Source organism: Cheilinus undulatus, linkage group 13, assembly GCF_018320785.1.
Source record: "Cheilinus undulatus linkage group 13, ASM1832078v1, whole genome shotgun sequence".
In the NCBI taxonomy this organism is placed as follows: domain Eukaryota; kingdom Metazoa; phylum Chordata; class Actinopteri; order Labriformes; family Labridae; genus Cheilinus; species Cheilinus undulatus.
Genome location: NC_054877.1, coordinates 31320607 through 31338229, shown reverse-complemented (window position 1 = coordinate 31338229; position 17623 = coordinate 31320607). Strand labels below are relative to the sequence as shown.

General features: G+C 38.6%; 1 protein-coding gene across 4 annotated transcripts in view; it reads left to right on the top strand.

Annotated features, from left to right (window-relative positions):
- Positions 1–2068: 2068 nt before the first annotated feature.
- Positions 2069–17623, top strand: part of LOC121520321 (SPRY domain-containing SOCS box protein 4-like) — an 85690-nt gene continuing 70135 nt past the window's right edge. For 2 of the 4 annotated variants that reach the window (XM_041803704.1, XM_041803700.1), the window contains exon 1: positions 17184–17328. The gene's annotated coding sequence lies outside the window, so the exon portion shown is untranslated. Of the gene's footprint in view, positions 2092–17183; positions 17329–17418; positions 17616–17623 lie in introns of those variants that run through there. The other 2 variants (XM_041803703.1, XM_041803699.1) reach the window with 2 other exon arrangements.

Sequence of the window (17623 nt, the reverse complement as noted above, 5' to 3'; positions counted from 1 at the left end):
AACTAATATAAAAAAAAAATGCACATGGACAAAAACTAAAATGAAATTAATTGACACTTTAGTCAACAAATTAAAAACGAGATGAAAATGTTTGACAGAGACTTTATCCAGTCAGACTTAATTTCGTCATGTAGAAAGTAGGGGCAAGTTAGGCATATCCAATCACAGCTACTTCAGCTGTGTGGAAAGGTGGGATGAGATACGAGGGAGATCCAATCACAACTACTTTTGCTGCGTGGTGGCAGGGTAAGTTGGGGAGAGATCCAATCAGTCGACTAAATTTACTGTAAATTTCGTCGACTAAAATGTTGGGAAGTTTTGTCAACTAAAACTAGACTAAAACTAAAACAATTTAGATGACTAAATTATGACTAAAACTAAAAGATATTTTTCGCAAAAGGCTATCACTAAAACTGATTTAAAAAGTGCTGTCAATATGAACTCTGTAGGGAAGTACACCGGCTGAGATTTGTGCCCATCATGCAGGTTATAGGCAAAGCACCCTTGAAGGCTAGGAACAAAAAGACAACAAGCAAGCAAACTTTGTTGTCAATAGTATTTCATCTGTTGAAATATTAGACCTTGGAGATGCACCCAGGTTATAATAGTTTTGGATTTTTCATTAGTTTCTATTTTTATTTCGTTTTCACTTTCTGTGTTCAATTTCAATTTATTAGTTTTAGTGTTAGTTTTAGTTTTTTTATGGATAGATGTCGGGGTTGAGTGAGTGTCATACATTTTTAAAACATATTAAAACAGGCTACTCTTCACTTGTGTATTTATTTAATAATGATGTTTGAATACAACTTCAGACATAAAACTACTACTGTGTGAAGTCTTAACCAATCAGATCAGGAAATCTTACACTCCCCAGACTTGGGTGTAGGTGCCAGTCAGTATGGTTGTTACAAAGACTAAAACTAATGATATTTTGTCTCCATATTTATTTTATTTTAGTTAGTTTTGTAAGTGCACTATACAGTTTTAGTTGGTTTTAGTTTTTTGGTAAAGCTTAGTTTTTATTTTGTTTCAGTTAACTAAATTGATTTTTGAATTTTAGTTTTAGTTATTCAGTTAGTTTTAGTTAACTATTAAAACCTTGAGATGCACACAGTTTGTTGTAAATGAAACATACAAGCCACTACTGTATGTGGTTATAGTTTTAAAACCTTCCACAGTTTTTCTCCTTATTGTGATCTTCTGATTATTTATGATCTGTTTGGTGAGGAACAATAGTATAGAGCAGGGTAATAATTATAGAAGTTATAGCATAATTATAGAAGGATCACGATAAATTAGTGAAAAATTGTATTTTAAACACCTAAGGCGGTAAATATTGACAATGAATATATTCTTAAAAATTTCCATCTTTTTCCCAAATGTCTCAGAGGACAAATGACACCTGCTGGTGGGCTGAAAGTGGCCCGCAGGTCGCCATTTGAGTTTCACAAGAAGAGACATGCTGCTGGTGCTTCACCTCAGACCTATGGGGACATATTTAATTTGTAATGGCTGCATTACACCTCTCCTTACACCTTGTCTTTTTTCTTGCACACAGAGGTGTAGAAATGTTACTCTGTGAGAGTGACAGATGAAAACAACACACGTCACACCTGAAGGGAAGAAAAGGCCTCTCTGTGGGCCCCGGCAGCACCGTCATCACACAGTTTGACAAGACGACAGAGTGCATGTCACAGAGTGTGACAAGGCTAATATCCCATTTTGTAAAAGGTCTCTTTGCACAACAAGACAGCCGGTAAATGGAAAATGTGAAACTGTGGGATGATGGGAACTTAAGGTGTGCTTTAGCTGACAGATTTAATGACCCACTGCGACACGGTTTTGAGTGCACAACAATGCAAATATGAAAGAGAGGGCATGAAATAAACTAAAGGTGTGTGTTGTCTAAGTCCAGGAGTCCATGTGTGTCTACATGTGTTTATGTATTTACTGATTGCAGTTGATGACTCTATCTGTGTGTCTGCTTGTTGACAGGAAACCCTGAAGTCTTCGTATTCAACTGACCTTTCATCCTCAGCTCTGACTGGACGGACACAGGATAAAGACATGTCGGTGTAGACTGAACTCTGGGTAAGGTGAACTTTGAGCAACATTTCTGCAGAATTTCAGTCTTTTACATCACTGCAAAATGTTTAAAGTACAACAGCTGGATAGAGTTTTAACTTACTGACGAGGGATGTAACCCTACCATACAATACATTAAAAAATTAATACAAATATAGACAATTAAGGCATTAAGATCTAATTTCTCCAGTAGGTTTGTAGTCAATATTACATTACATAACTTTAACAAGCAGATTGGTGTGTGTCCCAATTTTACAGAGCACCCCGGTTGCCTGTTTGTAGCTCTCTGTTCCTTCAGCGTGTTCTTCGGTTCTTTTGTGAGAGGTGAGAGGCGTATGCAGCTTAGTGGCACTAGGTCACACACCAGTCTTCAGCTAAAAAGAAGCCAGTTAGCCCACTGTGCTAAGAGGTTAAATGAACAGTGAAGGATGAAACTAAGAATGGTAGAGCAGAGTTTACATCCAGTGGTAGGGGTTGAAATAATTTAAAGTGCCATATTTTCTCATTTTTTTGTATAAAAATAAAGCCATGGTTATTAAGTGATATTTGTGCTTAAATGTAAGTAATGTTTACAAAAACTGCTTAAAATATGGAGGTGCTTATACCACCTCAGGAGACAGAAGAATGCCTGGTCCCTGGTGTCTTATTTTAGAGGTCATGGGCATGGGCTGTAGAGTTTTTTGCAGACTCCAAGCAGGCTTTCATGAGTTTTGCACTGAGGATAGGCTTCCATGTAGCCATTCTGTCATAAAGCCCAGATCAGTGGAGGGCTGCAGTGACAGTTGTCCTTCTGGAAATTCGCCCATCTCCACACAGGATCTCTGGAGCTAAGTCATAGTGACCATCAGGTTCTCGGTCACCTCTCTTACTAAGGCCCTTCTCCTTAGATAGCTCAGTCTGGCTGGACTACCAGTTTTTGGAAGAGTCTTGGTTGTGCCAAACTTCTTCCTTTTGAGCATTGTGAAGGCCACTGTGTTCTTGGGAACCTTCAATGCTGCAGGATTTTTTTGTAGCCTTGAGCTCTGCAGACAGTTCATTTGACCTCATGGCTTGATTTTTTGTTCTGACATAGTTTACCATAGGTGGACTGTAAACAAGGTGTAGAAACATCTCAGCAAAGATCAAGAGAATTTGGGAGGAACCTGAGCTACATTTCAAGTGTTTTTGCAAAGGTTCTGAATACTTAGGTCAATGTGATATTTCATTTTTAAAATTTTTTAATTAATTTAAAATGATTTTTAAAATTCTGTTATTTTTTTTTTTACTTTGTCAGCTTTGGGTACTGAGTGTAGATTCATGAGAAAAAAAATAATTTAAACAACTATAACACCAGTTAAGTGGAGGGGTCTGAATACTTTCTGAATGCACTCTATCTGTTCTTGGTTTCTCTTTTTCGATGTCAGTAGCTCAGAGAGCTAATAGATGTGCATACTGGCAGAAGCAAGTGAAGAATTTATGGTTGTGAATGTTTCCTCGACAAACATGAGGTGAGCAGAAAACAAACACAATGAAAATATTTAAAGAGACTGATGAACAACACTAAAATAACACAACCAACATGACTGTTGTTTTTTTTTTTTAAGAAAATCTAAAATAATCTAAATAAAGGCCGTGTTTTATTCATGATGTTTTATTCTGAAAGGACAGCTGAAGACAGACTGAAAATACGGGGAGAGATTGAGGGAAAACATGAATCAAACAGAACCAAGTTCCAGCTGATGGGCGCTCTACCAGCTGCCATCAGTATCAATTTTTATACAGAAAAAAAGACATTTATTACTCCACATACAGCCTCAAAATTTAAAGTGTTGTCTGTCTTTATAAAGAAAAAACAAGAAACATTTCATTCTTCAAAAAAATTATAAAATGGTTAAAATTGGATAAAATCATATTGTAACACCATTAATTAGTAAATCCCTACAAGTGACTGATCCATGCAACCATTTTTTATTTTAACCTCACAAATGAACCTCAACTTTTCTGTGCAGAAGATTTCCCACTGATGAGTGGTCACATTTGTTTTTATCCTACATGACAACATTTATCAGTGTTTTACATGAGGTAAGAGTAAATCTATTCTGCTGCTTTAGTGTGATAAGTCACAGATATGCCTTAAAGCCTTCGTGCCTTCCCCTTCACTTGTGTGTCCAGCTGCTTGTTCATGTGTGTAGATAAAATATAACTGTGTCTCAACTGATTACCTCCGTCTCTGACGCTATTTCTCTATCTGATTGTCTGTCTGCCTGACTCTGACCTGATTTCTTCTTTTGAAACAGTGCTTGATTCTGTATTAAAAGCTGTGAGTGCAAACACAGATTTGACATCAGCCACATCCATGTTCACTGCAGGCTTCAGTCAAACGTGTGACGTCAGAGGTTCACATGAAACAGAAGCACAGATGAGTGTACGCTTGACTGATGTGAGGAAATGTGTCACAGTTGTTTGTAGGGTCCAATTTTCCACAGCTCGTGGAGTAGAATGAAAGATAAGCTGAATGCACACAGAATGAAACACTCATACATGCAATAAAAAGAGTGATGTATTGAATCCTCATGGCACACAGCATATATGTGAGGGGCTGCAGTGTGATAGAAGCAATTTGTGGACCATGCATTTTTTAATCCCTGTGGTGAACTGCAGTATATTGCAATATGGCAGTGATGTTGTTATTGCAGCAGTCAGACTGCAAGCTAAATTTGAAATGGTGCTTGCAGGTGACACTTACGACCTCTGGCCTTGCAGGTTGATCAGTAAAATCGACGTAATACTGATAAAGATGCTGAACCCTCAACATTGGCTTTTAGCAAATGACAAGATGCAACTGTGATGCAATCATTTATTTTCAGGATTACCAATCCCAAGCACCAAGTTTGACATTTTGGCTGTCACTGTCTGGTTTTGTTTCATCCAGAGGTGACCGTGGTCTGTCCGTCCCTCCATCCATCCACCATCCATCCATCCATGCCTTTATATTTACCTTTCAAATAACATTTGGGATTTTATAGAAAATCTGTACCAAGCTTATAATAGTTTTGGATTTTTCATTAGTTTTCATTTTTATTTAGTTTTCACCTTTTGTTTTAATTTTTTGTGTAGTTTTAATTCGTTTTTACTGCTACATTTTAGATACATTTTAAATTTTTTTAAATTTAGTTTAGTTTTTATTTTGCAAAAATGCTTCATTTTAGTTTAGTTTTTATTAGATTTAGTGTTAGTTTTAGTTTTTTTCTGCAATATAGGATGCCTGTCAGGGGCAAGACCCAAAAGGGCTCTTCACTTTTCATTTTAATTATTCAATTTTAATGTCTGTATGCAACTCAGTACCTAAAATTATAATTGTGTGAAGTTGTCTTCAATCAAATCAGGCAATTTTACTCTCTCCTTGCTTGGGTGTTCATGTCAGTCAGTATGCTAGTCAAGGGCTTAAAGAAGGAGATTTTGTCCCTAATTCTATTTCATTTGAGTTAGTTTTGTAAGCACACAATACAATTTTAGTTAGGTTTTGTTTTATTTGTAAAGCCTTGTTTTTATTGAGTTTCAGTTAAATTAAATTATTTTTACATTTTAGTTTTCGTTATTTAGTTAACTATTATAACCTTGATCTGTGCACCTGGCACCAGTTTCGAACCAGTACACCCAAGAAGTCTTCTAAGTGGTATAAAGGACAATTGGAGCAACGGTGTAGTGTGCAAATTGACACAGACGGACCGACAGACAGACATGCCACTGATTATAGTAGTTACATATGCCATTGTTGTTATAGCCCCTTGGCCACTGATTCTTTTAAATGAACCTCACCTGTGTCTGTGTCTTGTTACCACCAAGCCCTGATGAAAACCCTATGTCCAATGAAACCGGTCTGTTTCCTTTGATTTTTATGGATTTTTTATTAGATAAGCTATTAAAGGCCTTTTAACTTAATCCATGATTTAAGTGAGTGTGCCTGAAGACAGCCCTAGTGGCTTCCACTTTTTGCTGTTGTTTTGATAAAGAAATGTTGTCCAGTACTAATAAAAAGGCCTCTATAGCTGCATCTGGGCTTATCTCTTCACCAGCAGCAATTATTTACAAGCTTGTAATACAACTAAACCCCGCCTGTAGCTACTGCCTTGTCCTTGTTAAATGACACAGATGTGTCCTGTCATTCTCTGACCAGCAATAAATGTTTCCGATTAAAGCTTTACAAGATGAATCTGCCTGATGACAATGAGGAATCAAATTTGCCAAATTAGCAACATTACTCACTTTGCGGCTTATTTTTTGTTGTTTTGGTCAAATATGGTTCTCTGATTCTCTATCATGAAGGTTCTCTATCGTGGAAGGTGGTGCATTATTTGCATCAATTATACTTCATTCTGTTTTGAGTAGCTTTACTATCCTGAAGTGCACTTCTTCCATCCGTGCCAGGGCCAGGGTGGGTACTGTGCTTGAGTATGGTCTGGGGGTCTGATGCTAAACAAACCAACTGGGCATGTTTGATGGGTCAAGCATCCAGAGCGTGGTCCATCACAAGTTATATATCAAGTGATAGGTAGGTAGGCAACTTTTGTCTTAAGATTGTATACAGACGTGTTTATGCAACCACAGCAGTTGCCCCAGGAGGGATGCAGTTTTAAGGCACCAAGGCTGCATCCACTTTTATTCAAGGTTCTATAGTTGTTTGAGATTTTTAGTGTACGATTTATTTTGAATTTCTGCACAGCTCAAACTCTCAGGTAGTGTGATATTTGGTGTAAACATCTACATGCTGGTGGTGTCACAGCTGATATGTGTGTTATTGTAATGTAATCAAGGCTTAAGAGTGATGACCTTAAATCTGCTGGGATTCCCTGCACATGTGGCCCAGGCCCCTTTAATTGAAGGATTTGCTCTTTATACGACATTTAATTGACAAATTATACAGCGATGCAGTAAGAGTCTGCAATCAGAGGTTAAATTTATGTGCTTTTCTCCCCATCTGTGTGAGGGGACAGCCACCTATTACAAGCCGGTGTCTGTGTGTATTAATGATTTAGGGTCTCTGTGGGACACTAAAGGGAGGACGTGGCACGTGGCAGCGAGAGGTCAGCAGCGACAGACGCAGACTAGCAGATGTTGGAGAAAAGGGGGGAGGAGAGGGAGACAGAGGGGGAGGAGGTGGAGAGGAGACTCAAGGAAGAGAGGGACTGTCAGTGGAAAAAAATTGTGGGAGGAGTGGAGTGGTGAGGGAGGTGCTGAAATGATGGATGGATGAGCAGAGATAGAGGAGATGGGGAGTAAAAAGAAAGGGAGGGAGAGAGAGAGGCAGAGATGAGAGGGGGAGGCAGAATCCATGTGGCAGCTGTAAAAGAGCAAAAGAGAGACATAAATTCAGCTGAAATAAATGTAAACATCAGCTGGACACAGTTCAGAGATGATATGAAGGACTGATCAAGTGTAAATAAAGTTGTCAAAATGTGGTTTCTGGTATCGATTAGTATGCCTGTCAGTGCACCGATCCAGTAACATAATGATGATAAGACACAACAGCTTGCAGAGTTGGCAAAAAGAGTGAAGTTTTGCTGCGATAGCAAAATGTCAGCAATCATTTATCACAAATTAAATGTATTTTTGTATAGTTGCTATCAGTGGAATACACTGTCATAGCTCAGGCCAAAGACCAGATATATCTGAACAGAGAATGACCAAATGTCATACATGACCATGCTGACATACTGCTGTCATGTGATTAATCTTTTAAAAATTTAACTTCCTGACACACTTCATGTTAAAAAAAGTGGACAGCCGTTCAAACATTGTGAAATACAGGATGGTGAAAAGCTGCCTAAAGCTTGTGGAAGCTACAAAAGCAAACAAAGAAATCAGCAACAAGGCTGACTGATTCTATGCAGCTACTTTCAATGTCTAAATTTGTTGTCAAGCAGGGATTGCTTTAACACCCAATTAGTCAACCCTCCATTAAAAAAATCATGCAAACCAATTGCCTTAGAAAAGCTACATAAAAGTAACTTTTTGGCCTCAGTAAAGTAAAGTAGACATTTTGTTTTGCATTTACAGAAGCTTTTTTAGTGTTGTGCAATTTCACTAGAGTTTAAGTAAATTTGTATCTTAAGTTTACTCAATAAATTAATTAAGGTGTGCAGATGACCAAAAGAAATGATGAGCATAGGTAATACCCATTTCAGAGTAGTAGGCAATTTCAGTAAAATTAGTATAAGTAAGGGGCACACAGAACTAGTGTTGTTGTACTCGAGAATGGTCTTGGTCTTGAGACCGGTCTCAAGACCACATTTTGAATGTCTTGGTCTTGTCTCGGACTCGAGAGCGTTTTTACTCAGTCTTGTCTCAGTCCCAGACTGGCCGGACTTGGGATTTTCCATCAAGACTGGTCAAGACCAGCACTGATCTGCTATTCTTCGATTTTATCAATGTAACAATAAGGAAAAGCACCTGCTACAACAACAAATAGCTACAACTGAAAAAACTTGGACATCAGTCCATCTTATTTTGAGTCAGAAATACCTCTGGACACTTACTTTAGGCCTCATTCACCTGACAAATATACAATACAATACAATACAATACAATAACTTTATTAATCCCCAAAGGGAAATTCATTTGTCTGGAGTCTCATCTGTTTATGGTAGAATTATATAGTCTTTTCGCTGATGGTATAAAAGATCTTCTATATCTTTTTGTCCTGCAGCTAAGTATGTAGATAAATGTAGATAAACATTTCATTTTCAGCTATTTGAAATAACCCCAGACTTGCTTCAGTTGCTTTTAAATACATACAAGAATTTATTTTTTACAAGAAGTTAGTTGAACAAATTTGTTAGAATTTGAGATTCTTGCATGTTATTCTTTGAAAGAGTTGCAGAAACCTTGTTTTTATCTTTCAGATTTATTAAAAAGAAAACAAAAATTAAAGAGAGAATGCTCTTTAACTGTTCAACCTTATGTTTTTTAAATTGATTTTTATGGTCTTGGTCTTGTCTTGGTCTCTGTGCACTCTGGTCTCAGGCAAGTCTTGGTCTCGGATAGTGTGGTCTTCACTACACAGAACCAGGAAGTCCCCGTCCACCATGCTAAGAATACCCTCCATTGTTTTTGTGGTTGCTCCAAACAGGTGGGACTTGTCTAACTGAGTCAGTAACTTCACTCATGGTGCAAAAATGTCAGGGCAGACAAACTTGGCTCAAGCAGATGATAAGACAGCTCAAACTGTAATATTTCTTCTCCTTTAATGCTTGTTTGTGTGTTACTTAAACCTGGTTACCACCACCTACAGGACAGTGGTGTGAGTCAGCAAATTGGCAGCTCAGCCCTTAGATGTTAAACATTAACTTTAAGTTGACTTTACTTGAAACAACAGTTAAATGGGTTCCTTCACCCTGCAATAAAACATGACTTCAGAAAACCAAACAGGGCCCGGAAAGAGATTTGAACTTGCGTGCAGGGCGTTGAGGACTGCAGCCTGCGCACATGAGTGTCTGCTCTGACAACTGACCTAAACCTGTCCCAAATACAATTCACTTTTCATAAAAGGAAAATTAAACTACAAAAATGACTTTGAATGTACAGTGCAAGATAAGTGAAGGGAGGAGATGCACAGCTTGTCCACAGGGGGCGCCACAGTCAACACAAACAGAAAGTTCCTCACAGCAGCTTTAAGTGGACTTACGATGAGTAATGGTGTTTTTCACACATGCACAAAACTCCTGAAAATGGGTGAGCTGCATGTTTTAATGCCAACAGCCAACCTTTTTTTTCCTTTGTGGCTCCAAGAAAAAGTTGTGAAAGTTGAGAGAAGTCGATGTGTGAGTGCAGGACTGTTCAGGAAAATTGACCGTCAGTAGACGGGCAGGGTTGGTGACATTTAAATCATGTGACCTGCTGAATTATCATCAGTGTGCTCTTTTCTGCTCATTATGGTTATAGGATGCTGTTGTTTTATTTACCAGTCCTGTAGCCTGTCCTGAAAATTTCTGGAGTTTCTAAAAAAGGCTTTGGGAAGTTTAAGAGTTAACTGTGGACTTTAAAAATCAGAAAATAGTTAAACAGATGGAGAGACTTTGCTCATTTAAATCAAGTCTTTCAAGTGTATCTGCTTTAGTGGAGGCACATCCTTTTATAAAGAGAGAGGGAGAGAAATGTGTGTTTTAAATGAAGAGTGGGGGGTAGACATGATACCCACTGACAGTGTAATCGAAGAGTCTGAAAGGGAAGGGAACACGGCATGTGTGCTTTGTGCTGTGCTAAGTGAGACAGTGACTCACTCAGGAAGCTTTCCTCTAATGAAACAAGACATAGAAAGGTTGTGTTCTGATGGAGAGAGAGGGAGAGAGAGTGGGAAACGAAAGTAGCAGATCCCTGTCTGTCTGTCCCTCCTGCTGCCTCCATTTACCATCATTGATTGTGCAGCCAGGCTGAATTAATGCATACCTGCTGTACTCAGATGGCTGGCATCTGTATCGATGTGTGTGAGAGGGTATGGAGCCTCGAGTGTTTCTCTCAGCCTTTCTTTTGTGTTTACACAGAATGACGGCTGAATGTTGTGTCCTTGTCTTCTTATAGATGTCCTCAGAGGAAGATGAGGACAGCCTCCTGATAGGGTGTAAGAGCAGGTGTTGTTCCTTTCAGAGCTTCTGGTGGTGAGGAATGTAAAGTTAAAAGATATATTTAGATTTCATTACTTTTGAATTAAACTTAGGTCTAACTAGGCAAATGATTGCAATTATCAATTGTGATTCTTGTTAGAATTTCTTTAGTCAATTGCGGTTAAATTCACCCTTTTGTAGCAATATGAAATGCAACTATTTTACATTTTAAACGGTTTTTCGTTTTTTTGTACTATCTTAGAATAAGACTAATTGGGATCCTGTTGGATTCAGATTAGGACTAGAAAATTGATGGAAAATTAGATTGAATTACAATATTTTCTGCTGCAATTTTTAAATCACAGACAGTACAATATATTTTTAACTTGAAATGTGTCAAAATGCCTGTTTAATGCCATTTTTTTGCAGCAGAGATTTTATGCTCTATGCATAATGCACACATTCAAGGGGCTTTTTAGGAGTAGTGTAAAATCCCATGTTTCTTGTATTTGTTTTTCATCAAACAAGAATGACATAGAAATGATCGTCCCCTTCAAAATAGCATCTGATATCAAATTTGTAATATGAGCCAAAACAATCCCATTTAGAGATGTTTTCAAAATCTTTCATCTCTAGGCTAATTTATCTAATATGCTGGTTATAATATGGAATGATTTTTTTGTTTGCGTTTATTGACTAAAACACAAGATGAGGAACCTAAAAATAATCACAGATTAAAGTGCAATCACAGTATAAGGGGAAAATTTTGCAATAATATTTTCTTTGCAAATCGTTTAGCCCTCATTCAGATCTGCTTTATTTTGAAAGACTATATAGAACGTTGGTTGATTGAAAATCATGGAAAAAGGAACCTGTAATGGACTGGAAAGGAACTAAGAGAATTGTAAAAAGGTGCAGATGACTTTTGACTTTTCCAGTGAGCTGTTTGTGAGTTCATTAAACTGAAATAGACATTAAGGAACAGTAGTATACTTAACAGTAGGGGCAATAAAGCATGTGACTGAATTTGATTAAAAAATCTATTATTATGGACCCTAATTAATCATTATTTCTAAGTTTATGCTGAAAGTCCTAGTTCAAGCCTCATATATATATATATATATATATATATATATATATATATATATATTTTTTTTTTTTTTTTTTTTTTTTCATATAAAAATACTTTAACTGGAGTAGATAGGCAGCTGTCCTGGCAGTTTGGCTTTAGGGTTAGTTAAATGTGTGGTTTATAGCATTTTAATACTGAAATGTGTATATAAATTAAAAAAGACCATTCATTAATGTGTATTGTTTTAGTGGTGTATTTCCATAACCTCAAATGTCTCATGGACATAGAAATTCTTCATTTTCAGAGTTTTAATGGTCCATGTCTTGTAATGGTGGCCACTATGACAGTGTGACCATGAAAGACATGACATGTTTATAGTTGCCATGGACACCAAATGTTTTATTCAAAGACTATTACCAAAGGACGTGTTACTGTTGCTGTATCTCATTCATGTTTTGTGGTTGCTTGTGTATGTGATTAGGGATGCATATCCAATATGCTGATATTTACAGATTCACTTTAACCGATATCCATATTTAAATGTGTTTTTCAGACCTAAAAATTAAATCCTTTGACACTTTAGGGTGTCATGAATAAAGAAACAAACTTTAGTCCCAAAAACATACTTAAAAAAGTTAAAACAATGAGGATGAATAAAGAAAGACATTGACTTACATAGGTCTGTTGGTCCAGCCTAAAACGCCCCTAATTTATTAGTACATATGGCCAAAATTTACAGTCGATATATGTTGATATTTACAGCCAAAATATCAGATATAAATATTGGCAGAAATGTTGGTGTCTTACTGATACTAATGTTTGCCTTTTTAGCTAATATCTGCCGATAATGTTAGTAATATGAGAATGTAGGCACAAAAACGGAACAGTGGGAACTTCATGGAATTGTTTCAATGGCCGAGCAGCTACATGCAAGTCCAATGCCAAGACAGAGTGGTGTAAAGCACAGTGACACTGGACTGTGGAGCAGTTGGAAACATGTTCTGTGGAGTGATGAATTTGAATACAAAGCCATTACAGGCCCTGTTGGTGTAATGGGTGGCCGAACACTTTTGCCCATATATTATATTCTCTGCCATCAGCTGCTAGTAACATATAACTTCACCCCCGTCCCCTTGTTCCCATAACTCCCTGCTAAACATTTCCAAGTCAAACAGAGAGGCACTGCTCAGCCCAACTCTGCTGCTTACTCCTATTTTTTAAACTGAGGACCCAATTCAAGAAAAACTTCCCTTCATACAGGTTATTTACTATTACGTCAACCACTGGTTGTACTGCAGACTACTCCCAAGGCATTCTGTGACCTGTAAAAAGGGTACTTTGGGGCACACTGGTAGTCAAGTGGTTAAGGCACGCAACATGTACGCAGGCGACCCGGGTTCGAATCCAGCCCGTGGCACCATCCCCTGCATGTCTCTCCCTGTTTCCGACTCTATTCACTGTCCTCTCTCTTTAATAAGGGCATGAAAAAGCCCAAAAATACATCTTAGAAAAGGGTACTTTTTACAGCTTTTCTCCCCCAGTATGAATTTTGTGTTATGTGTTTTACTGTTTAGTAAATACACTAGGGAATGCTGTTTCAAAACAAGAAGTAAGCCACTGAGATGGGAGAAGCTGCACAGATGGAGATCTCCCTGGCGGCAGAAGGAACATACTGTGCATTGTAGATACAATGCACACAGAAAGAAATTTGATGAAAGAAGAGAGGACAGTGAAGAAACCAGAGCTATTACATCCGTCACATCTTAAAAAATAACATTTTTAAAGTGCTTCTTCAATGAAATTATAAGCTAGAATTTTTGGTAAATGTTAGAAAATAGGGATATAAATATTTAGGTTATTTGTGTCTAAAGTTGTGAAAAAACAACACCTGATCAAACCCTGCATCTGTGCCTCCATCATCTCTCTTTGACTATCACCTCGTCCAAACAGGCCATGCTCCTGTCGCTCTTTCTCTCAGCCATCTGCACACAGTAATTCTACCCTTCACTGTTTCTCTTTTCACTCCCACACTGTCCTCACCCTTCACCCCAAGGCTGCACCATTCAGACCCCCGTCCCTCCCACTTCCTCACCCATCCATCCATCCATACCCCTCCTTCCCTCTGTCTCTCTCTCTCCCTTGGGCCGTGTGGACAGTTGGATGGCTTTATGTTTGACACGCGTGTTGGCAGAGAGCAGTCCACACACACATACAATCGCAGGCACACACACCTTCAGTTTCTATTGTCAGGAAGCTGCTCAGCTGTCAGGCCTCTAGCCCTAATTTTGAGTGTGTGGGGTGAGGACAGGCCCGTATTGTTCTGCAGATTAACTCTCTCTCCTTCACACATACACATGCACACACTCACAAAGGCCCCATGGGGTCCCTTAAGTGTGAATGTGCCTTGAGGCAGAAAATCAGGGGGCAATTAATGGCAGGGTCCAGAGAAGAAGGGGAAAAGACAGCCCTCTGTTTGAAGCTTTAACGTCAAACCGAATCTTTGTTACTCTGCTCAGGGTGACAGAAGTAAGTCTAAATCCCTTTATTAGCTGAAAAATGTGGAAACTTAGTGATTACACTTGCATCACAGACACACAAAACACACATGAACAGTGACATTAAGATGCAGACAACAGCAGCTTAGAAAATATGAAAAACCACCTAAATCAGTTTTGTGTATCAGCTGACATATGCCTGCAAGGGACATTTACAATTTTAAATGGACAACACTTTAATTTTGGTGATCACTGGTTTGAAGCAAAGCCTCTCAAAACTAAAACCCAGAAAAGCCTCTAATCCAGTAGAATTAGGGGGCTGACTCTGTGGGTTTTATATTTTAAATGCAAATTAAACTGTAAATTAGCAGCGGTGAAATAATGAGCCCAGCCTTTAAACATAGACTCTGCTGATCTTTTAATATCACTACAGCATCTCCAGGTCGTGATATTACTGCACTTAATTGGCCTTTTGGAACAGCTGATATGCTCTTTCAGTCAACAGGATTACAGAATAGAACCAATGGGATTACCGCAATTACTATACACAACAACATCAATGAATATAACGCATTTTTATATGAATAGAACTGGCTCCAATAAGAAAATCTGTACTTTACAAGGGAAAATCATTATTTGCAGAACCTCAACTTGGCTCCACCATGTGACTCTGGTGGTTCACTCTCTCTCTCTCTGCCTTCTGACCTCACTTCAAAGCCCCCTCCCCTCCTCTACCTGTGTGTATTATGTTAAGCCTACACTGACTGCTTACATTCAAAACCACTGACCTACATCGGCTGCTGTCTGGAATAACAGCGGCCCAGTTATAGGTTCAGGTTGGTGTGGTGGCACATGTATATATGAACTATGTGTGTGTCTGTGTGTGGGGCAAAGGTAAAGTGTCTCACGCATATGTCTGCATTAGGTGATCCATAGCCGCCCGTGTGTGTTTTTACGGATCAGCACGTTTCCTTTTTCCAGCTCTTGGTCTGAATGAAGCCAATTGACGGGGTTAAAGGTGTGTGCTCTTGTGCATGTGTGTGTTCCTGAATGTGTGTGACCACTTTTTGCTGAATTGTAATAACTTTGTTTGTTCAAACATAGAATAGCAGAGTTTTTTTAAACATGCCCTTATTTTTTTTGACATTGAAAAAGTTCCTTAACAAATGAGTAAAATCAAATAAATAGGAGGAAAATGTTAAGAAACCGAATTCTTTTGTCATTTTTGCATTGAACATGATACTTTTAGATCAGGGGAAGGCACCTGGGAAGGCATTCGGCTCTCCCCCTCGCTCAATGCAGCCCCCTCAAGTCAATTTCACCAATAAATTAGAAACTTAAAAAAAAAAGGACAAAATCTGCCACAAAAACAAAAATTTCTCCTAAAGTCTTTCACTACTAGTATGTGGTGAATTCTTTTAATTAGTTTTTTATTTGATAAAAAATTTGAATTTATTTTGATTGATCACATTTTTATAGAGTTTATTTTATTTGTATTTATTTCTGGTTTTTTATGTATTTTTAATTTATTTTAATGTAATTTGATTTTAGTTTTTCATGTTTAAAAAAATGTGAAAAAATGCATTACCTTACCTTACCTTAATTTCAATTTTATTTATTTATTTTATTCCATTTTTTTTAGTTTGTTCATTTTATTTGTTTCTTTTTTTTAATGTAGATTTTGGCTAAAATCCAAAAACATCACACATCCTTGCAAAATATTGCAAATGTGCACATTGCCATCACATTAGAAACATGATATATAGTTCAGGTCCACATTGTTTTGTTGATATTTTTTCTTTATCCCTACTTGTATGCAATTGTATAAAGGGAAAATATCAGACTATAGCTGCCAAAAAATGTTTTATGCATGTGTTACATAGTCAGCTATATTTCCGTCTATTAAACCAAAGCCTTATTACATGTATTTTCTTTTACACTGAAGATATCTGAGGAAGAAAAGTCAGATAAAACAAGTGTTCTACTGCTGTGAGTTGCATTTGAACGCCTCTGCAGACATGTGATGTAATGATAAGGTCACCATATATGGTGGGAGTGGTGGTGTTGAGGGGAGTTTGGTTCCCTTGTGGTCACTGCAGCTCTGGGAAAAGGAAGTCTATACAGGAAGTGAGCTGGCTGGGCCTCTGTGCTGCATGACTGTGAACACTGTGGTCCGCCTTTCCACTTTACATGTCAGTATGTATAGAAAAACAGTAAATGTGCACGTGCATGCACGCAAACAAAGAGCATTACAAAAATGTTAGGAGTGTAAGGGCTTGTTTGTGTTTAATGTCACATGGAGAAGTAGTGAAGAAAAAGGCAGCTGCATGCATTTTAAAAGTGTGAGCAGAATGTGCTTCTCTAAACTCCTCCTCACTTCCCGGACTTTGTGAATGACTGATGAAGAGTGGATGTGGGAAAAGGCTGCTAAGCGAACTTACTCATCACTTGACCCCAGAGCCAAATTATGCAGTAATGCGGGCAGAAATACAACATGACGACAGGACAGAACAAAACGGAACAGATCATCACCCAGACAGCCAGGCATGTGACGCGTTTACAGAACAAATGTGACGCAAGAAAAATAACACTGAGGAACACTTTCAGTCTTAAAAAGCACTTTTTTAATAGTTTACTCCAGGTACTTTACCTCACATAAACTCATGGTTAACCTCACTAGACTGGCATGACTCGGCTTGATCTCTTTAACGTGCACATGCCGCACTCGTGCCATGATTGTGGCACGTGTAGGTGTGTGTGTACGTTAACATGTGTGTCGGTGTGTGCTGTTAACAGCAGGGGGGAGGCGGGCGTTAGTTGAGCTCTTTGTAAGTAAGGGGGGAGTCAGGACGGTGAGGTAGGGAGGGGGTGAGGTGGGTGTTCCTTTCAGCTGCCTGCTGGTCTGGTTGCTGTTGGTAACTTTGCTTGATGAGATCAGAGGGGGATCGGCTTTCAGTGTTTCATCTCTCTCTCTCTCTCGGAAAGGCAGAAGTGGAACTGAAACTAGAGTGCGGCTCAAAGTCTGTAGTGACGCGGCTGCCTCGGAAACACTGTTTGGAGTTGGAGCGCGCGACTGACTTGCTTTGGGCAGAGGAAGGTGAGATAGCGAAGAAGTGATAGCCTCGGGACACATAAGCTCCGGGGAAAGGAAAATAAAAGAGGGAGGGAACAAGGAGAGGTGGGGAGGGAGAGGTGAGCAGCTCACAGAGGAGAGAGGGAGTCGCTTTCTCTTCAGACAGAGTTACCGGCCGCTGCTCTCTTTCTGTCCGGGGTTTTCTCTCGTTGACCGGAGGAGTTTATATTTGTTTTGTCTGGATGCGAACATGGACTCAGGCTGGACGGCAACACGCGGCGAGCCATGAGAAGAGCCAGTGGAGCCTCACTGTAAGGAG